Raw genomic sequence first — 23,495 nt, forward strand, 5'->3', positions numbered from 1 at the left:
ATTCTATCCTTCCTGAATGTTGAATACCCCTGGATGTTGAGTTCCCAGCCCTGATCATCCTGGAGCCACGTCTCCGTAATCCCAATCACATCATATTTGTTAACATCTATTTGCACAGTTAATTCATCCACCTTATTGCGGATACTCCTTGCATTAAGACACAAAGCCTTTAGGCTTGTTTTTTTAACACCCTCTGTCCTTTTAGAATTTTGCTGTACAATGGCCCTTTTTGTTCTTTGCCTTGGGTTTCTCTGTCCTCCACTTTTCCTCATCTCCTTTCTGTCTTTTGTTTTTGCCTCCTTTTTGTTTCCCTCTATCTCCCTGCATTGGTTCCCATCCCCCTGCCATATTAGTTTAACTCCTCCCCAACAGCACTAGCAAACACTCCCCCGAGGACATTGGTTCCGATTCTGCCCAGGTGCAGACCGTCCGGATTGTACTGGTCCCACCTCCCCCAGAACCGGTTCCAATGCCCCAGGAATTTGAATCCCTCCCTGCTGCACCATTGCTCAAGCCACGTATTCATCTGAGCTATCCTGCGATTCCTACTCTGACTAGCACGTGGCACTGGTAGCAATCCCGAGATTACTACTTTTGAGGTCCTACTTTTTAATTTAGCTCCTAGCTCCTTAAATTCATTTCGTAGGAACTCATCCCTTTTTTTACCTATGTCATTGGTACGAACGTGCACCACGACAACTGGCTGTTCTCCCTCCCTTTTTAGAATGTCCTGCACCCGCTCCGAGACATCCTTGACCCTTGCACCAGGGAGGCAACATACCATCCTGGAGTCTCGGTTGCGGCCGCAGAAACGCCTATCTATTCCCCTTACAATTGAATCCCCTATCACTATCGCTCGCCCACTCTTTTTCCTGCCCTCCTGTGCAACAGAGCCAGCCACGGTGCCATGAACTTGGCTGCTGCTGCCCGCTCCTGATGAGTCATCCCCCTCAACAGCACTCAAAGCAGTGTATCTGTTTTGCAGTGGGATGACCACAGGGGACCCCTGCACTACCTTCCTTGCACTACTCTTCCTGCTGGTCTTCCATTCCCTCGCTGGCTGTGGACCCTTCTCCTGCGGTAAGACCAACTCGCTACACGTGATACTCACGTCATTCTCAGCATCGTGGATGCTCCAGAGTGAATCCACCTTCAGCTCCAACTCCGCAACGCGGACCGTCAGGAGCCGGAGGTGGACACACTTCCCGCACATGTAGTCGTCAGGGACACTGGTATTGTCCCCGTGTTCCCACATGGTACAGGAGGAGCATATCACATGACCGAGCTGTCCTGCCATGACTTAACCCTTAGATACACTTAAATTGCCGACAACAATGTTAAAAGTTACTGACTAATAAAGAAAAAGAAAAACTACTCACCAATCAACAGCCAATCACTTACCACATTGGCTGTGACGTCACCTTTTGATTTCTTTCTACTTCTTTTTTGACTTCTCTCAGCTGGAGCTGCACAAGTAAGCCTCTCTCGACTCCCGCCTTTCTCGACGCTCCCCGGACTGCTGAGCCTTTTATAGGTCGCTGCCTCTCTCGACTCCCGCCTCTCTCGACGCTCCCCGGACTGCTGAGCCTTTTATAGGCCGCTGCCTCTCTCGACTCCCGCCTCTCTCGACGCTCCCCGGACTGCTGAGCCTTTTATAGGCCGCTGCCTCTCTCGACTCCCGCCTCTCTCGACGCTCCCCGGACTGCTGAGCCTTTTATAGGCCGCTGCCTCTTTCGACTCCCGCCTCTCTCGACGCTCCCCGGACTGCTGAGCCTTTTATAGGCCGCTGCCTCTCTCGACTCCCGCCTCTCTCGACGCTCCCCGGACTGCTAAGCCTTTTATAGGCCGCTGCCTCTTTCGACTCCCGCCTCTCTCTACGCTCCCCGGACTGCTGAGCCTTTTATAGGCCGCTGCCTCTCTCGACTCCCGCCTCTCTCGACGCTCCCCGGACGGCTGAGCCTTTTATAGGCCGCTGCCTCTCTCGACGCTCCCCGGACTGCTGAGCCTTTTATAGGCCGCTGCCTCTCTCGACTCCCGCCTCTCTCGACGCTCCCCGGACTGCTGAGCCTTTTATAGGCCGCTGCCTCTCTCGACTCCCGCCTCTCTCGACGCTCCCCGGACTGCTGAGCCTTTTATAGGCCGCTGCCTCTCTCGACTCCCGCCTCTCTCGACGCTCCTCGGACTGCTGAGTCTTTTATAGGCCGCTGCCTCTCTCGACTCCCGCCTCTCTCGACGCTCCCCGGACTGCTGAGTCTTTTATAGGCCGCTGCCTCTCTCGACTCCCGCCTCTCTCGACGCTCCCCGGATTGCTGAGCCTTTTATAGGCCGCTGCCTCTCTCGACTCCCGCCTCTCTCGACGCTCCCCGGACTGCTGAGCCTTTTATAGGCCGCTGCCTCTCTCGACGCTCCCCGGACTGCTGAGCCTTTTATAGGCCGCTGCCTCTCTCGACTCCCACCTCTTTCGACGCTCCCCGGACTGCTGAGCCTTTTATAGGCCGCTGCCTCTCTCGACTCCCGCCTCTCTCGACGCTCCCCGGACTGCTGAGCCTTTTATAGGCCGCTGCCTCTCTCGACTCCCGCCTCTCTCGACGCTCCCCGGACTGCTGAGCCTTTTATAGGCCGCTGCCTCTATCGACTCCCGCCTCTCTCCTGGAATAGGTTCTATATCATCTGGACAAAGTGGGACTCAGACTGAAACGCTCGAAGTGCGTCTTCATGGCACCAGAGGTCGAATTCCTGGGGAGGAAAATTGCTTCTGACGGCATCAGGCCCACAGACACAAAAACCAAGGCCATTAAGAATGCACCCAAGCTGCAGAATGAGACAGAGCTGCATTCGTTCCTGGGTCTACTCAACTACTTCGGTAATTTCCTACCTAAATTGAGCACCTTATTAGAACCACTGCACATGCTGCTAAGAAAAGGCAACAATTGGGTGTGGGGTGTGTCTCAATAAAGAGAAAGCCACTAATCTGCTTTGCTCTTACAAGCAACTGGTACATTATGACCCATGTAAACGTTTAGTATTGGCCTGCGATGCTTCGTCTTATGGAATTGGTTGCGTACTCCAACAAGCTAATGAGTCAGGTAAACTTCAACCAGTCGCGTATGCTTCAAAAAGTTTGTCTAAAATGGAAAGAACCTGCAGCATGGTAGAAAGAGAAGCACTAGCCTGTGTGCATGGGGTTAAAAAGATGCATCAGTACCTGTTTGGTCTTCGGTTTGAACTGGAGAGAGATCACAAGCCACTCATTTCACTGTTCTCTGAAAAGAAAGGTATCAGACCAATGCTTCATCCTGCATCCAGAGGTGGACGCTGACATTATCCGCTTATGATTATATCATTCGCGATAGACCTGGCACTGAGAATTGTGCCAATGCTTTGAGCCATCTGCTGTTGCCCACACCGGAGGTGGAAATACTACAACAGGCGGACCTATTGTTAGTTATGGATGCTTTTAAGAGTGAAGGAACCCTTGTCACAGCTCAACAAGTTAAGACCTGGACCAGCCAGGACCCGATTTTATCGGTGGTGAAGAGTTGCATCCTCAAAGGTGATTGGTCTGCCATACCCAAGCAAATGCGTGAGGAGAGATGCGTGAGGAAAGAAAGGAAAGATAGATTACGAAAGTAAACTTGCGTAAAACATAAAAACAGATAGTAAAAGCTTTTACAGATATATAAAATGGAAAAGAGTGACTAAAGTAAATGTTGGTTCCTTAGAAGATGAGAAGGGGGATTTAATAATGGGAAACGTGGAAATGGCTGAGACCTTAAACAATTATTTTGCTTCGGTCTTCACAGTGGAAGACACAAAAACCGTGCCAAAAATTGCTGGTCATGGGAATGTGGGAAGGGAGGACCTTGAGACAATCACTATCACTAGTGGGGCAGTGCTGGACAGGCTAATGGGACTCAAAGTAGACAAGTCCCCATGTCCTGATGAAATGCATCCCAGGATATTACAAGAGATGGCGGAAGTTATAGCAGATGCATTCGTTATAATCTATCAAAATTTTCTGGACTCTGGGGAGGTACCATCGCCTCTGTTTAAAAAAGGGGGAAGACAAAAGGCAGGTAACTATAGGCTGGTTAGTTTAACATCGGTAGTGAGGAAAATGCTTGAAGCTATCATTAAGGGAAAAATAGCGGGACATCTAGATAGGAATAGTGCAATCAAGCAGACGCAGCATGGATTCATGAAGGGGAAATCATGTTTAACTAATTTACTGGAATTCTTTGAGGATATAACGAGCATGGTGGATAGAGCTGTACCAATGGGTGTGGTGTATTTAGATTTCCAAAAGGCATTCGATAAGGTGCCACACAAAAGGTTACTGCAGAAGATAAAGGTACGCGGAGTTAGAGGAAATGTATTAGCATGGATAGAGAATTGGCTGGCGAACAGAAAGCAGCGAGTCAGGATAAATGGGTCCTTTTCGGGTTGGAAATCGGTGGTTAGTGGTGTGCCACAGGGATCGGTGCTGGGACCACAACTGTTTACAATATACATAGATTACCTGGAAGAGGGGACAGAGTGTAGTGTAACAAAATTTGCAGATGACACAAAGATTAGTGGGAAAGCGGGTTGTGTAGAGGACACAAAGAGGCTGCAAAGAGATTTAGATAGGTTAAGTGAATGGGCTAAGGTTTGGCAGATGGAATACAATGTGGGAAAGTGTGAGGAAAAAAAAACAGTAAACGGGAATATTATTTGAATGGGGAGAAATTACAACATGCTGCGGTGCAGAGGGACCTGGGGGTCCTTGTGCATGAAACTCTTTTTGAGTTTACCTGAAAAAAACATAAACATTAAACCGTGCCACCCGCCCTGGATGACACAGCAGACATTTTCAATGCCCCTTTTTTTTTCCTTTTTTGTGTTTTTTTTTTTCTTTTTTTGGGGGGTTTTTTTTTGGGCGCTAAAATCACATTTTTCCAAGTGCCCCCTATAAAAGGGGAGGGGGACACTAAAAGCACCGGCAATTAAAACAAATTAAACTTTAAAACGTAAAATCAAATTAAAATTTGGTTGCCGGGCGTGATGATGCACTCCAGTCCCTCCGGTGCCCACCTCTCGCGGAAGGCCGCGAGCGTACCGGTGGACACCGCGTGCTCCATCTCCAAGGACACCCTGGACCGGATGTAAGAGCGGAAGAGAGGCAGGCAGTCAGGTTGAACGACCCCCTCGACCGTCCGCTGCCTGGATCGGCTGATGGCACCCTTGGCCGTGCCCAGGAGCAGTCCTACGAGGATGCCTTCAGACCTACCCGCTCCCCTCCGCACAGGGTGCCCAAAGATCAGGAGAGTGGGACTGAAGTGCAGCCAGAATTTCAGGAGCAGCCCCTTCAAATAATAAAACAGGGGCTGCAACCTCGTGCATTCCATAAAAACATGGAACACGGACTCTTCCAGACCGCAGAAATTGCAGGCGGCCTGGGAGTCCGTGAACCGGCTTAAAAATTTGTTGCACGGCACTGATCCTTGTGCATGAATCCCAAAAAGTTAGTTTGCAGGTGCAGCAGGTAATCAGGAAGGCGAATGGAATGTTGGCCTTCATTGCGAGAGGGATGGAGTACAAAAGCAGGGAGGTCCTGCTGCAACTGTACAGGGTATTGGTGAGGCCGCACCTGGAGTACTGCGTGCAGTTTTGGTCACCTTACTTAAGGAAGGATATACTAGCTTTGGAGGGGGTACAGAGACGATTCACGAGGCTGATTCCGGAGATGAGGGGGTTACCTTATGATGATAGATTGAGTAGACTGGGTCTTTACTCGTTGGAGTTCAGAAGGATGAGGGGTGATCTGAAAGAAACATTTAAAATAATGAAAGGGATAGACAAGATAGAGGCAGAGAGGTTGTTTCCACTGGTCGGGGAGACTAGAACTAGGGGGCACAGCCTCAAAATACGGGGGAGCCAATTTAAAACCGAGTTGAGAAGGAATTTCTTCTCCCAGAGGGTTGTGAATCTGTGGAATTCTCTGCCCAAGGAAGCAGTTGAGGCTAGCTCATTGAATGTATTCAAATCACAGATAGATAGATTTTTAACCAATAAAGGAATTAAGGGTTACGGGGAGCGGGCGGATAAGTGGAGCTGAGTCCACGGCCAGATCAGCCGTGATCTTGTTGAATCGCGGAGCAGCTCGAGGGGCTAGATGACCTACTCCTGTTCCTAATTCTTATGTTCTTATGAGACCAAACCTTACATTCGTCGCCAAGACGAATTGTCTATTCAGTCGGATTGTATACTGTGGGTCAATTGTGTTGTTATGCCCAAGAAAGGGAGAGAGAAATTTGTATATGAGCTACATAGCACACATCCTGGCATTGTAATGATGAAAGCCATCGCCAGGTCTCATGTATGGTGGCCGGGAATTGACTCTGAGCTGGAATCATGTGTGCATCAGTGCAACACTTGCATGCAGCTCAGCAAAGCACCAGCGGAATCGTCGCTGAGTCTGTGGTCATGACCGTCCAAACCATGGTCCAGGATCCACATAGACTTTGCAGGTCCCTTCCTGGGGAAGATGTTTTTAGTTGTGGTGGATGCATATTTGAAGTGGATAGAGTGTATAATCATGTCATCCAGCACATCCACAGCTACCATTGAGAATCTCAGTGTCATGTTCGCGACACATGGTCTACCTGACATCGTTGTTAGCGACAACGGATCATGCTTTACCAATCAGAAGTTTCAAGAGTTCATGAAACTCAATGGTATCAAACATGTAAGGTCAGCACCATTCAAACCTTCATCCAATGGGCAAGCAGAACGTGCTTTCCAAATCATAAAGCAGAGTATGAAGCGAGTAACCCAAGGGTCACTGCAGACCCGCCTGTCATGCATACTGCTTAGTTACAGGACAAGACCACACCCACTTACCGGGGTCTCGCCTGCTGAACTAATGATGAAGAGAGGTCTTAAGACCTAGCTATCTCTTTTACACCCTGACTTGAATAATCATGTTGAATATAGAAGACAAAGTCAGCAAGGATATCACGATCGCACAGCTGTGTCACGCGATATTTCTATGAATGATCCGGTATATGTTCTGAATTATGGTCAGGGTCCCAAGTGGATCACTGGTACTGTCATGGCCAAGGAGGGTAACAGAGTATTTATTGTCAAGCTCAAAAATGGGCAAACATGGAGGAAACATATGGATCAGATAAACTGCGGCACACAGACAAACCAGAAAAGTCGGAGGAAGAGACAATCGACAATCAACCAACCTACCCCCAGAGGACTCAGTAATCATTAGCGAATCGGGACTTTCAATCACTGACATGTTCAATGAAAATGGACTTTCAATCCCTGATATGGCCATTGCCACTCCCACCAAGTCAGCCACTCAGCCACCAGTCACAACAGACTCTGAACACTCCCCAAGGCTGGAGTTGAACTGAGACGGTCAACCCAGGAGTGTAAAACACTCTACCACAGAAAGTTGTTGAGGCCAATTCACTAAATATATTCAAAAAGGAGTTAGATGTAGTCCTTGCTACTAGGGGAATAAAGGGGTATGGTGAGAAAGCAGGAATGGGGTACTGAAGTTGCATGTTCAGCCATGAACTCATTGAATGGAGGTGCAGGCTCGAAGGGCCGAATGGCCTACTGCTGCACCATTTTCTATTTTTCTATGCTTATGTTTCCATTTCTCAATTTGTAAAAGACTGTGTTAATATCTCAGAGGTGGGTATTGTCATGTATGTACTTTTGGGAACACTAGCCACTAGATGGCGTCACTGTTGGAGGCCATTGGGCTGCATGCATGTGTGTGCAGCCCAAGTATAAAAGGCCAGCCATTTTGTATATTAGGCACTTTGGGCCTTAATAAAGCAGCGCCAAGGTCATACCTCTTGGAGTTAAACAGTACTCAGTCTAGCAGTTATTGCATACACAACAACATCAGAGCAGACTGAGTCTGCATGAGAGCAGACTGAGAGTTGATGCCGCCAACCAGTGACTGCATCACATCACGAAGGCCTTGTGTCAGTCACATCAGCCATGGCACACGCCATCATCTCTGGGTCTCCAACATCCTTTGGTACTTGCCAAGGATGGGCTCGATGTGCTGCTCAGAGGCAAGGGCAATGCTTGAGGCAGCATCTCCCAACCTCACAGCAAGTGCTTCCTTGCTCTGCGGGACCCTTGCCAATGCACCTAAGGTCGCTGTGCATCCCTTGAGATTCTCCCGCCATACCCTCCAAATCCAGGTCCACATCTGAGTTAGGCTCAGCAGGACTCAGAGGCCAACTCACCTTCCGGGGAGCTGGCCCCCAAGCTTCCCCTCGCGCTGTGAGTTGCTGCAGCCCACTAGGTCCAGGAGCCTCAGGTTCGCCAATCCAAAGGAAGATCGGCTCGTACCCCGAGGTGGGGTCCCCATTATCTGCAGCAGATCAATCCTGCCGGACTGACGCAGAACTGTCATCCCCTTCCTCCTCGTCTCCCCATTGTTGGAGGTGGACACCTCATGGACAGGCTGTTGTGCTTCTGGCTCATTATCTGTAAGCACAAAGACACAGAAGTGTGGTTCACAGCAGGGGAGGGGGCAGGAAGGGCAGAAGGAGGTGACGTGGGACATTTATATGTAAAGTGGCCAAGCCATGTGATTTCGGGGGTAAATGGTCTCATTTAAGAGGGAAAGGGGATGAACATACCGTCACTGTCCCCAGGGAGCTCAGCTTCCCCGACCGCTATCGCACCCACTTGTGGGCTCATGAGGGCAGATACTCGCTCTTCCACCTCCATGAGGGTGTGGCGGTCAGGTTCCCCTCCTCCAGTCCACATTTGTTCTTGCCTGTTGTGAACGAGTTTCGCCTGCAATAACAAACAGAAGGTGTGAGTAAGTGTGCAGCTAATCATCTGCCACACGTGCCTTGCTAAGTTGAATAGTTGTTGCTGTATGGAAAAGTGCAGATGTCCCCAGGGAGCTCAGCTTCCCCGACGAAGAGCATGGGCTGGCACACATAGTGAAGGAGCAGGTACTGCACAGACTGAATATTGTGTGAGACAATGAGGTTCAACTTATGGCATCGTAAGATTAATAGAAAGAATACTCACCCTGATGACCCGAGTGAGGTTGTTGAACTTCTTGCGACATTGTGTCGCAGTTCTGGGCTCTGTGCTCCTTGCAGACACGTGCTGTGCCTCCTCCCTCCACAAACATCGAAAACCTCTTGCCGGTTGCCTGCTGCCTCTCTCACACTGCAGGACATCTGACCGCCTCTCAACAGCCTCCATCAAAGCCTCCAGGGCAGTGTTCGAAAACCAGTGGGCACACTGGCGACCTGCTGTCTCAGCCAAGTTGCTGCTCTGAGCAGATTGAGATGGAGAAACTGCGCTTGCGCAGAGTCATCTTACATCCCCTTTAAGAAGCAGCTGGCTCTAGAATGTCTAACAGGTCTCACCTCATCCACTCTGGGAAGTTATAGCTCCGATTTTCCCCTTCAATGCCCTAAGAGAATTGTGCAATGACTGATTTACCGATCCATTCCCCTCTTGGGGCGCAGAAACCTAATTTCGCTGTAGACGCCGTTAAATTTCACAAGGCGCTACAGTTACTGACCAGTCGGGATTAACGCCTCAAAATCGGCAATGTTCCAGCCCCAAGTCCAAAGCTCTCTCGATTCAGGAATTGTCCATTTAGATTGGAAAATTGCAAATGTAACTCCTTTATTTAAGAAAGCTGTGAGACAGAAACTAAGACATTCTAGATCTGTTAGTCCAACATCTGTTGTAGGGAAGTTATTGGAATCTATGATTAAGGACTGAGTGACTGAGCACTTAGAGAAATTTGAGCTGATTAGAGAGAGCCGACATGGATTTGTAAAGGGTGGATCATGTTTAATAAACCTAATTGAATCTTTTGAGGAAGTAACTAATGTAATTTAAATGGACTTCCAGAAAGCATTCGATAAGATTCCACATAAGAGACTATTAGCTAAAATTAGCAGCCCTGCTTGACCCCGGTCCGGACGTGGATTGGGTCTGTGTTGGATTCGTTGGTCAGGATCACGACTTGCATGTCGTCATGGAGCAGGCGGAGGAAGGAGCGTGCGGCAAACCAGACTCCCCACCTACCCTTTCCTTCAACAACTGTCTGCCCCACCTGTGACAGAGACTGTAATTCCCGTATTGGACTGTACAGTCACCTGAGAACTCACTTTTAGAGTGGAAACAAGTCTTCCTCGATTTCAAGGGACTGCCTATGATGATGATGATGATGGGCTAAAATTAAAGCTATATTTATGAATGACTTAGATAACCCAATCGAGAGTCATATATCCAAGTTTGCCGATGACACAAAATTGTGGGTATAGGCCCTTATTTTCACCATGATTGTGCGCCGTTTGTTGGCATCCAAACGTTTTTTGGCATCAAATCCTCAGTTTCCAACTTTCACCAACGTTTGCCGGTGTGGACCATGTGCAGCAGTTTAAAATTTTTTGGTGCAGACACCAGTGAATACAGGCTCAGGTGCCGTTTTTGTGCAGTTAGGCGATTTTGGCTGTCCACAATTTTTTTCAGCGCGGCGCACATTGCCAAAAAGCCCCAAGACAAAAACCTTCTGTGAACTTAAAGAAATCGGCGTGGTGCACAAAAGGACATTGGGGCCAGGCAAAAGAAGGCAAAATAAAGTACAAATACATGGATTTTTTTTGCCAGGGTACTCTGAAAATAACTCAGAAAGTAACTCGGAAAATCGTAGCGATAAGGTTTTCGGAGGGAAATGAAATAATTTTGTCGGGTTCTTTTTCACCCAAATCGTGACTGTCCACCCCAACACAATTGGTGCTGGCTGTGCTCCAGGCACGGGTCGGGGGAGTGCCAGCTGGGCAGGGTCAAGGGCTCGAGCACCAGACACAAGCACCAGAGCCAGGGCTGCTTTTGAAGCCGAGCGTCGAGTTGTGCTTGTGCGATCCTGCCTGACCGGCACTCCTTCGACCCGTGCTCGAGCTCGGTCAGCATCTGAAACAGGACGTTTTGTGCACAGGCACAGCAGCAAGCTAGAAATCACCATTTGCCACAGGTGACCCAAGAGAATCACTGTACAAACAAACAAACAAACCCATGCGCAGACCAGGGTGTGGTCCAATCTAGGGCGTCACCCAGCCTTGTGGAACAAAATGGCGGGGAAAGGTTTCAGTGATTTAAGTATTTATCTGCATAATAACAATAATAATGGGTGCAATTTTCAGCATGCCTGATGTGGTAAGGGCGTGGCCATACATGGCATGCAGAGACAATGAATAATTCGATGTCGATATCGGGGAGACAGATTGATGGGGAGGAGGCCTTACCCTCAGAGAGTCTATAGGAAGAGGCGCTCATACCTGCAACTGAGTGAGGCAGACTGTGATTCAGAAATGAGGTTATCACTGAGATCTGCCAACTAATCAGGGAAGACATACGGCCAAGAAGTGGAATGAGGTCTGCCCTACCTGTAGAAGTCAAGGTAACAAAGGCATTTGCATTCTATGTTACGGGATCATTTCAAGCTTCAACTAGGGACGTATGCTCGATCTCGCAGCACGCCACCCATTGCTGCATTCACCAGGTGACTGCTACACTGTATGCCAAAAGGGACCAGTTCATCTCTTTTCCTATGACCACGCAGGCAATGAGAGACAGGGCTGTGGGGTTCTCCAGAATTGCAGTCTTCCCCAAGATGCAGGGTGCCATTGACTACTCACATCTCCCGCATTGCAAGATTCCGAAGTTTACCACAACAAGAAAGGGTTCCACTCCCTAAATGTGCAGCTGGTGTGCGACGATCTGCAGCGGATCATGGCAGTGGATGCCAAATATCCCGCGAGCATCCATGATGCTTTCATCCTACGTGAGGGCGTTATATCTGCAATGTTTCAGGAACTGCGAGAAGGGCAGAGCTGGTTGCTCGGGAACAAAGGTTACGGGCTCGCCACCTGGCTTATGACCTCCCTACGCAAACCCCGCACCGAGGCAGTGTCAGTACAATATATCCCACATAACGACACGGAGCATCATAGACAGGACAATTGGTGTTTTAAAGCAGCGTTTCCGATGCCTGGACCACTCTAGAGGCTACCTGCAATACACCCCTCACCACGTCTCTCAGTTCACTGTCATGTGCTGCATGCTGTACAATTTGGCCATCATGAGGGGACAGGTACTGGACATTGAAGATCCTCCTGAGGGGAGAAGGAGTGATTTGGATTCGGAGGAGGCTGATGACGAGGAGGAGGAGGAAGACCAGCAGCAGGAGGAGGAACCACCTCAAGCCGCAGGATGACGGCGAGGAGGGTGGGACGACCAAGGGAACCTCTAGCCATTGCTGGAGACTTGTGTCAGTGGCTAATCCATGAGCATTTTTCTGCCTGAAGGCTAAACGGCAGCACGGTTGATTATAATGTCGCACCACTTGGACTGTTTACACCTGTTTGCACTTTTAATAATGTGTTGGTTTATGTTGATCTAATATATACTATTGGTTAAGTTCACAAAATAATGCACAGATTCTGGTTAAATTAAAAGAATAGGTTTATTAAACATTTGTACATAGCTTTAATAAAACATTTTGTAACAAACTTTTAACTTTTCAATGAAGAAATATCAAACTTTTCAATTAACATGTATCAAACTTTAAACTTCTCGCAAACTGTAATATTTTCAATTAACAAAACTTTATTGTATAAAACTTTTCTATTAACAAAACAAGTAACAACAAGATACAAATGTTCTCCTCCCCCTTATTCAATGACCACCAGTGTGTAGTGCCCCTCTTGCCCGCCCTGGTGCCTCTCCCCTTAGCCCTGTCAGCGCAGCAGACTTCCTCGACCCCCCGGTGAGCCCAAGGTTATATTTTTTCATTTTTCATCGGTGGGGTTGTACAGGGGCAGACCTAGTAGACACCTTTGTGGAAGGCCAGGTTCATCTTCATCTTCTTTTTCAAGCTGTGGATCACCCTTTGGCACAATCCCTGAGGTTGGTCTGGGGATGATTTGAGTGGCAGCAATTGATGCCGCCAATTGGTATTGTTGAATGAACACCTGGGTGTATTCCCTTATTGCAGCAGCGACCTGCAAATTTCCGTCACATGTATTAGACAATTTCCCCATCAGCTGTCCCGAAAGTGCATCAAGTGCATCCACCATTCCCTCTCTAATCTGCCCCGCCAGTGGTGGTCCTATTCCTCCAGACAGTGTTGCTACTTCTCCTGACAGTCCCGCAATTTCTACCCTCACCTCACCCACGGTGTCCAGGAGCTTCCTGGTTAGCTGCATACTCTCCCCATTCATCCCCATGAGCTGTACCAGATCTACCTGCGTTTGTGGTTCAGCTATCCTTTCCACCCTTCTTCGCCGTCTCCCACCTGTGCCTTGCTCCTCGACCCTATTGGGCATCCCTCTCACAGGTGTGCGTTGCTGGACCCCACTGGGACATGGGCTCCACCGGCTGCAGATCCAATATGACCAGTGATCAGTGGGGGGATCTTCATGCTGGCCTTCATCCTGATTGTCCTGCCCAGGAAACAATCTGGACTCTCTTCTGGATGTCTTTCGGATGCTACTTCTGCTGATACTTCTGCTTGACCTTCTGCCTCTTCCTCACGCACAGCTGCTGTAAAACATATCGAAAACATCCATTAAAGCCTAGCTAGCCCACACAGTATTTAGCCAACCCACAATGAAAATTGCAGGGCTTACCCCGCCTCCTTGACGTGGGCCCAGCGTCCACATTGGTGGTGGATCTTCTCCGGTGAGCTTTAATCAGATCAGAGATCTAGCTGGTTCAATTGCAGCTTACTTGGTGGTCCTCCACCAGTACGATTCCTGTGGTTCCTGATCTTTGCATTCTTCAACTGCAAAGATGAAAATAGAGCTTTTTAAGAGAGGGTCCTCTTGTGAGGTGGCCATACACACATATACAAATTTAATTGCAGTGCATACTTACTTTAACTAATTGCCCTAGGTCCTGCCACTTCTTTTGCAGCTGCCCGCCGATTCTCTGGATGATGGCTACTGCATTGTACTGTACAGCAACATCAGCCCAATGCTGAGCCATTATAGCAGGTTTTACATTTTATCACTTTTCCCCCTGAGTTGCCAGCAGATCCCATTTCCTCTCAATGATATCTACCAGGGATACCACATCGTGTGGGAGGAATCGAACGGCCCTTCCTTCTCCTCCCTCGAATTCCTCTTCCAATTCCCTCTCAGCCATGTTTTGCAGGTTTTAATGCTCAAAATTGTAGAAAGATCCAGCCAGCACACACAAAGATCCAAATGGGCAATAAAGGGCAATGGGTTTTCATACGTTAGTAATCATTATATAAGTGAAACAGATGAACTTAATGGCGTGTGGCTCTCATAAAACCGAGAATAAAACTATGACCTGACAACAGATGCGACTCTTTCATAACAAATGCCAGAAAGCTAAAAATCCTGAATCTGCACTTTAAAAATTGAATTGGTAAATTATGCTTCTTTCCTCTATCCACGTGAAATGTTCTACTGCACAATGTCAAGAGTTGTATAGATATGTGAGCAGCATGGCTGAGATGCAACCCATTAGTTAGTGTTCCAAAAAGCCGAAGTATGCACTTTTATTTAATTAAAATGAAGGCCAAAATGAAATACTGTATATACCTTGATAGTGTTGATTGTCTCTTTTCCAGAATCGAATACCATTTTCCTAAAGCCATGGAACATGGCAGCAAATCTATCACATCCTATAATATTCACTTGACTCAGCTTCTTAAGAGTAATTTATTGGCCTTCGCTTTCCCTTTTAATAATAATCTTGCCCCAATCTCTGTAATCCAGTGTTACTTTCCATTCTGATATCAAACACATGTCTATAAAAAAATCTAAGGAGCCTTCAGATTTCATAAATCTTAATTGATTAATCTTTCTGATTCCTACTGATCTTGGTGATTAGATGAATTTACCAAGGTCAGCATTTATAGGTTTTTCCTGAACTGTTTGGCCATAATTAAGAACTAATCAACAATTTTCTTGTTAGCTTTTGCAGTGCAAATTATGAGTTGTCCCAAGCACTATTGGATATACAGTTGATTTGATCAGACATTTTAAGGATTTTATCATACTTCTGACTGCAAAATATGATATTTTGTTTGCATAATTTGCTTGCTGGTTGACAGATGATAAGGGGCCATGATTTGCTGTCAAAATAAAAGTGACGCTAATGGCTCTCGCCATTATTTAAAAGAAAGACTTGCATTTATATAGCACCTTTCATGACAACCGGACATCTCGAAGTGCTTTACAGCCAATGAAGTACGTTTGGAGTGTAATCACTTTTGTGATCCAAGCTTTCTTTCCTTCTATTTATTTCTCTTTCTGTACCTGATTTTACATTGAATTCGCCCACTCTAATTTATGCGCAAATGCTACAGCAACTTCAGGCGAAGGCAGAAGTGCGGTCAAATGCGGTAAAGCCAGAAAACTGCTGTTGGGGATGCGCCGTTCCACTGGCTGGCTCACTATTGAAATGCATTGAACGCCGTGAAGTTGCTATCCTTGCGCGATAGATACACACGATTTGATAACTGTTAATTACTGCTAATCAACCTCTCTGGCACTGAAAATTAACCATTACAAGCGCGGCCTCTTATTCCTTCAGATATTAATTGGAGATTTTAAAAATGTGAAATTTAAAATAATTTTTTTTTTACTTTTCCTTTGTTTCTTTTTTCACTCTCTTAATCCAAGCTTTCTTTCTCCTCTCTTTATTTCTCTTTCTGAACCTGATTTTACATTGAATTCACCCACTCTAATTTATACTTCTCAGCCTTTGCATTGTTAATTTCAGAATTCTTCAATCCGATTGGTTGAGATACACAAGTGATGGCCCTGTTCACTCAGGTCCCAAATGCCCAGTTCCCCTCGCTGCGACATTATCAGCTCGCACATTCAGCAACAAAAAATGATCAAAAACCTGAACATGCAAGGGCAAGTCTAACTAACAGCAGACACCGTTAGGTGCCCTGCTACTGCAAATTATGGCCCAAAATTCTAATTTGACCACAACAGCAACGTTGCCTCTCTGCTGGTCCTGCGCAGCCCGGGACCAGCTTTTCCCATATCAAATTTCGCGCATGCGTGAAACTGTGAATGAGCCGCGCAGCTCCTTAAAGGGGCCGCACACCCTAAAAGAAGATTAGAGGGCACATTGCACATCAGTGTTCTGGCTTTTATCTTCTTTGGCTCCGTTCTTGAAAAGATTCTTTGCTTGTTTCCACTCCATGGAAAGCTTGTGTGACCAGAGATCTACTGCAATATTATTTGGGTAGAGAGTGATTGATCTGGTTATATTTTCAAAAATAGTTATTTTATCTTCCATTTTCAAAGGAATTCAATTTTCTCTTAAAAGTAGTTTCTTACATACCATCACTAAGATGGTCTGTTGTCAATACATCACCCCTGGCTTGACTCTAAACAGCAGAATCATTACTGCCTTAGTCTTTTTCCATTAATCTAAGGCCTTTGACATGGCCTTGCTCATTCAATTATTGATTACATTAGAAAATGTAAGCACCTCTCACTCTCATTTAATTCTTCCAATGCCTTTGAAGTTACCAATGGAAATAGTAAATTGTAGTCTCCTGCTGTGGTAAAGCTCAAATTGGTTTTCTGCACACGTTAACTCTTGACTGCTAGTTAGTGGTATTTCATCCAAGAAAGCACCTGTTATCTCCAATCCCCAAGGATCCATAGTAAATCCTTTTGTTTTTCTGTTGTGCGTTAATGATGTTCACATGCAAACATCTTCTGTGAAATCAAACTGGTCTTGAATATTGATGACACGCCCTTCACAACCCATTCCTTAATCCCACAGATTTCTCTGCTCTTCAGTATTAGATTAATTGTAAACAAGGTTGTTATTTTTTTTAATTAATTTTCTTCCACAGAAATTATTTAATTTATTTCCATGCCAATTTTCTTCCTTCCCTTTCTCCTCGCCTGCGTCCGAGGTGCCATCTTTCGGATGAGATGTTAAATCGAGTCCCCATCTGCTCTCTCAGGTGGATGTGAAGGATCCCACGGCACTATTTCGAAGACGAGCAGGGGAGTTATCCCCGGTGTCCTGGCCAATATTTATCCCTCAATCAACATAACAAAAACAGTTTATCATTATCACATTACTGTTTGTGGGAGCTTGCTTATAGAAACATAGAAACATAGAAAATAGGTGCAGGAGTAGGCCATTCGGCCCTTCTAGCCTGCACCGCCATTCAATGAGTTCATGGCTGAACATGCAACTTCAGTACCCCATTCCTGCTTTCTCACCATACCCCTTGATTCCCCTAGTAGTAAGGACTTCATCTAACTCCTTTTTGAATATATTTAGTGAATTGGCCTCAACAACTTTCTGTGGTAGAGAATTCCACAGGTTCACCACTCTCTGGGTGAAGAAATTCCTCCTCATCTCGGTCCTAAATGGCTTCCCCCTTATCCTTAGACTGTGTCCCCTGGTTCTGGACTTCCCCAACATTGGGAACATTCTTCCTGCATCTAACCTGTCTAAACCCGTCAGAATTTTAAACGTTTCTATGAGGTCCCCTCTCATTCTTCTGAACTCCAGTGAATACAAGCCCAGTTGATCCAGTCTTTCTTGATAGGTCAGTCCCGCCATCCCGGGAATCAGTCTGGTGAACCTTCGCTGCACTCCCTCAATAGCAAGAATGTCCTTCCTCAGGTTAGGAGACCAAAACTGTACACAATACTCCAGGTGTGGCCTCACCAAGGCCCTGTACAATTGTAGCAACACCTCCCTGCCCTTGTACTCAAATCCCCTCGCTATGAAGGCCAACATGCCATTTGCTTTCTTAACCGCCTGCTGTACCTGCATGCCAACCTTCAATGACTGATGTACCATGACACCCAGGTCTCTTTGCACCTCCCCTTTTCCTAATCTGTCACCATTCAGATAATAGTCTGTCTCTCTGTTTTTACCACCAAAGTGGATAACCTCACATTTATCCACATTATACTTCATCTGCCATGCATTTGCCCACTCACCTAACCTATCCAAGTCGCTCTGCAGCCTCATAGCATCCTCCTCGCAGCTCACACTGCCACCCAACTTAGTGTCATCCGCAAATTTGGAGATACTACATTTAATCCCCTCGTCTAAATCATTAATGTACAGTGTAAACAGCTGGGGCCCCAGCACAGAACCCTGCGGTACCCCACTAGTCACTGCCTGCCATTCTGAAAAGTCCCCATTGACTCCTACTCTTTGCTTCCTGTCTGACAACCAGTTCTCAATCCATGTCAGCACACTACCCCCAATCCCATGTGCTTTAACTTTGCACGTTAATCTCTTGTGTGGGACCTTGTCGAAAGCCTTCTGAAAGTCCAAATATACCACATCAACTGGTTCTCCCTTGTCCACTCTACTGGAAACATCCTCAAAAAATTCCAGAAGATTTGTCAAGCATGATTTCCCTTTCACAAATCCATGCTGACTTGGACCTATCATATTACCTCTTTCCAAATGCACTGCTATGACATCCTTAATAATTGATTCCATCATTTTACCCACTACCGATGTCAGGCTGACCGGTCTGTAATTCCCTGTTTTCTCTCTCCCTCCTTTTTTAAAAAGTGGGGTTACATTGGCTACCCTCCACTCCATAGGAACTGATCCAGAGTCAATGGAATGTTGGAAAATGACTGTCAATGCATCCACTATTTCCAAGGCCAGCTCCTTAAGTACTCTGGGATGCAGTCCATCAGGCCCTGGGGATTTATCGGCCTTCAATCCCATCAATTTCCCCAACACAATTTCCCGACTAATAAGGATTTCCCTCAGTTCCTCCTCCTTACTAGACCCTCCGACCCCTTTTATATCCGGAAGGTTGTTTGTGTCCTCCTCAGTGAATACCGAACCAAAGTACTTGTTCAATTGGTCCGCCATTTCTTTGTTCCCCGTTATGACTTCCCCTGATTATGCGCAAATTGGCTGCCACATTTCCTACATTGCAACAGTGACTACACTCCAAAAGTACTTCATTGGCTGTAAAGCACTTTGAGATGTCCAGTGGTTGTGAAGGGCGCTGTATAAATCCAAGTCTTTCTTTCTTTCTCCTGAAGGCTTTGATTCCTTGCTGGGGTAGTATGGCTCCTGGAATGGCAGTTACCTTCCAGTGCCTTACCCAAATGACCATTCTTCATATGTGAGCCTGGTCTGCGTGTGTCGCTGGTTACTGGGCGTGGGGGAGTGGATGAAAGCACAGCAGAGTTCAATCCTGCCTTCATTTGACTTCCACACATACACCTCCAGCCAGCGTTGCCAAAGAGCATCAAGAAGCAGAAATCCTGACCAAACATTCCCTCCCTAACCCAAGACACTAAAGGCATTTGTAGTATTCCTCCCACCACCCAAGTCCACGTAGATTGTGAATCAAATATACATGGCGCAACTAATTACTGCCTTCGGGGAACATTTTGAACTGAATTTATAATAAAGATATTACAGTTTTAATGATTGTTAAGATCTCCTGTGCACTATTCCTTAATCAAGAGAATGGGAAACCAATCTGATACCAGATCCTAACCCGGGAGATGGTCCTGTGGACAGAGCTGAGGGTGGGGACACTGCCAGGAATTCCCACTTCACTGGCTCATGCAGGACTGCAGGCCGATGGTGGCAGCTGGCCCCAGCAGGGTGCCCAAGCTCGGGAGGCAGCCTTGACCCTTGAAGAATGAATTTTTTTAAACACAGAATGGATCCACTTGCCAATTGTCTGAGGGGACAAGCAATGGGGTCTGGGTGGGGAGGACCTCACCACCCCCCCCCCCTTCAATGATGGGTTGGCATTGTATTTTCTAACTGCAGGGCGTATTCAGGCACTGGCGATGTGCTCACAAACCCGTGAGCACCCGGCGACCCCGTGCAAATTGCATGCCCTCTCTCTGGCCTTGGCGGGATCAGCGCTGCAGGGTGGCCGCAGTTCCAGCTGGCGTGGCAGCCCATGGAGTTTGGGGGGCCCAGATGTCAGAGGTAGGCATCAGAAATGAACACCTCAGCACTCAAGAATGCCAGAGTGGAGCTTTTAAATCTAAACCGAACTCTAATCTAATCTAAACATTTCATTGAAGTGCTGTCAGAAATGGATCAAAATGTCCCAGAAAGAATTCTACATGGCCAGGACTGCCAACCTGCCAGGAATGATTAACTTCTGCTCCAGGCTCTGAGAGGGCTTCCTATTGCATGTAATCTTAAAAACGTTTGCTTACATTTTGTGAAAATTGATCCAGCAGTTGAATCACTTGCAACTAGGGGAAAAATATATGTAATTTATACTGTTTGCACATTTGAACATACATTAATACATAAAAATAAAGCACACACATTAATATAAAGATATGCATAACATGCATGTGCTTTAACAAAATAAAATAATGGTCCAGATTTTGAGGTCAGTGCCGAACAAACGACACTTGCTGTCCACTACACTTACACTTGCCCACAGACTTTGTGTGGGCTTTTGCACTGCAACTTGTAGTAATTAGAGAGCCAGAACAGGGAAAGCAATGGTGTGCTTCCTCAACCAATCAAATTGAAGAATCCTTACTGTGACAAAGAGGACGCAAAATTTGGCTCAGTGGTGCCAGTTGCTTGGGAACTACGAGTGCCGCCTATGTTCCAAAATGGCGTCCGCGGCACACATACACACTTCTGGTGCAGGCCAAGGCAGACGCCATCTTGGGTGGGTGGTATGTAGAGAAGACAGATCGTGACTTCAATCTGCGTGCAACGCTGATTTAATGCAAGCGCTGCCATTTTGAAGGTTGATACTCCAGCTGATGCCCTCTCTTAATCACGCATAACTGAACACACGTTCAGCAGCAGGAAGCACTCCCCACCAGTGTTATTTAAAGGGATCATCAACTACTTACAGGTTAGTAGCTGAGTGATTTCTACTGGCTGTTGCTGCGATGGCAGAAGTGTTTATGTTTTCTAGAGATTTTTAAAGTTGTTAAAGTCTACAGGGAGTAGTGTGGCACGTGCTGAAGGGCTTTGTCCTGACTTCAAGGATTCTGCACAAACCATTGGCTCCCAGGCGTGGTTGGCATTCCACTTGACCTACAACATAATGGAGAATGAGCAGAGATGGCACAGAGCAGGACAAACTGCTGGAAGAGGGAGGGACAGGAGGGACAGAAGGGCTCTAAGAAGGAGGTCATATCTGGCCAGGGTGTTCAGGAAGCAATACTTCTACCTCAACCTCAGTAAGGAACAGTATGTTAGATGTCTATTTTTTTTTTAATTCGTTGCCAATCTTTCCAATTCTTTGTCAAATCACAAACGCCAGAGGTCACCTTGCACACATCAAGGATCACTCTGCGCCAATGCTCTTAGCCAAAAGGCCTAGAGCCACTGCACCGTTCCTGGAAGTACTGCAATACCAGGTTCGTGCCATGGAGGTGGATGGGTCAGGCCCCCCACACACCTCCGTGGAGGTGGATGGGTCAAGCCACCCCACCCACCTCCTATTTCCAAAAAGCATAGGAGAATCACCTTCCTGATCCAGGGAGAACCACGTTGGGGTCATGGTTACTCCCCTGTCAGGTCAGTTACGCATGATCTTAGCCAAAAGGCCGAGAAGCGATGTGTCTATGCTTCACCAAGGAGGTCCTCAATGAAATCTGCCACAACTGCAACCTCAGAGCAGGGCGAGGACCGTATTGCTAGTGGCTGTGAAGGTGATGGTGGCCATGAACGTTGATGCATCGGGCTCCTTCCAGGCTGGAGTAAGAGATTTGCAACATCCCCCAGTTTGCCATGTACTGTTGCATCAGCAAGGTCTCTGGAGTTCTGTATTCCAAGAGTTGAATACATTTCATTCGCGCTGGCCAGAGAGCAGCAGGCGGAGTGAGCACACTGCTTTGTAAGGATTGCGGGCTTCTCCATGGTGCAGGGTGCGATCAACTGCACACACATCACTTTGTGGGCGCCACATGCAAACTCTGAGATGTACCACAACCAAAAGGGATTCTACTCCCTCAATGTCCAGCTGGCGTGTGACCATTTTCAGTAGGTTATGCAGGTGAATGCCCAGTATCCTGGCAGCAGTCATGATGCCTTCATGCTGCAACAGTCTGCTCTGCCATTGGCACCTGAGCAACCACGACAACCCAGAGGGTGGCTTCTGGGCAACAAGAGCTATCCGTTAACAACATGGCTCATGATTCTGGTGCGCAACCCACACACACGTGGGCAGCATGCATATAACGGAAGCTATGCTGCCACATGAAATATCACTGGCGTGCTGAAGTAATGAGGGTGTATAAACTCGTGGTGGTCTGCTGCATGCTGCACAACCTCGCCATCACCAGGGCACAGCCCTTGTCACCAGCTATACAGTGAGCAGCTGAGGAGCGGGAGGAGCTGAGGAGCAGAAGGAGCTGGAGGAAGAGGTGGATGAAGAAGAGGAAGGGAGTAGGCAACTCAGATAACCTCTTTCTGGCTGGGCTGTCCATGACCGACTCACCCGGCTGTGATACCTGGAATCGCAAACCCAATTCCACGTTCACCAACAGACCCACACCTGACCTTTCCTCTGTCACGGACCATCACATCGCCCACTTGGCCACGATGCAAAAATAAAAGCCACCACAAAATAAACATTCCACACCAAATGTACTAATAAAATCATGCCATATTGCATAGAAACGTAAACTAATCACCCTTGCACATTCACAGTGCCCGTCTCCCGTATGCCTTTGCCTGTCCTCGTGTTGCTATGCAGTGCTACCCCAGTGGGAGAAACTCCAGGTGGCCTTGGAGGATGACTTCAAGCAGCTCTGGGCCTCGAAGGATATCAGCATGGGCGGCAGCAGTCTGGGCTGGCTGGCTGACAGACAACAGCAAGGGCAGTGGTGGGAGGATGAATGCTGTCCTTCTGAGAGAGGACAGCAGGTTCGTGCTCCACAGAGCCACTGTCACTCCCCCGGGGCGGCACCTCAGCAATCCTAATAATCTGTTGGATGACAGATTGCTGGACTGCTGTGATGCCTTGGAAGCCCCTTTGAACACTGGTATCCGCAGCCATGATGGCAGAAGTCTGAGCTAGCATTGCAGCACTCAGACGTTAAGTGGCTTCTGCTTGTCCTGCCACGGAAGCTGAGGCATTGGCCATCAAACGCTGCATCGTGGTTGGGTCCACAAGTGTGGAAATGGAGTTGGCCACCACTGCCATGCTGGAAAAGATTCAATCCATGTTCTGTGCAAAGCTCTGTGCCAAATTGGTACTGGACTCCTTCACAGTGACCGCAGGCTTTCTGGCAGGTTTCCCACTGCACCAAGCATTTCATTGTGCATACCCACCAGCCTTACTGAAGCTCACCCCTTCGAAGTGTTCATCCTCTGCAGTAGAACTCGTGTGCAACCTCGTCCTCCAGGGAGCTGGCACCTGCGCTATCCTTGCCCCTTGCCCTGGCTGATGGCCACTCGTGCAGATCCAGCATCTAAGCTATCCG

The 23,495-nt window shown here is 47.5% G+C and overlaps 1 pseudogene; it reads right to left on the reverse strand.

The window, feature by feature from the left end:
- Window positions 1-21,388: 21,388 nt before the first annotated feature.
- On the reverse strand, window positions 21,389-21,626 carry LOC139226003 (U2 spliceosomal RNA; annotated as a pseudogene).
- Window positions 21,627-23,495: the final 1,869 nt, after the last annotated feature.

This window comes from Pristiophorus japonicus, chromosome 15, assembly GCF_044704955.1.
Source record: "Pristiophorus japonicus isolate sPriJap1 chromosome 15, sPriJap1.hap1, whole genome shotgun sequence".
Taxonomy (NCBI): domain Eukaryota; kingdom Metazoa; phylum Chordata; class Chondrichthyes; family Pristiophoridae; genus Pristiophorus; species Pristiophorus japonicus.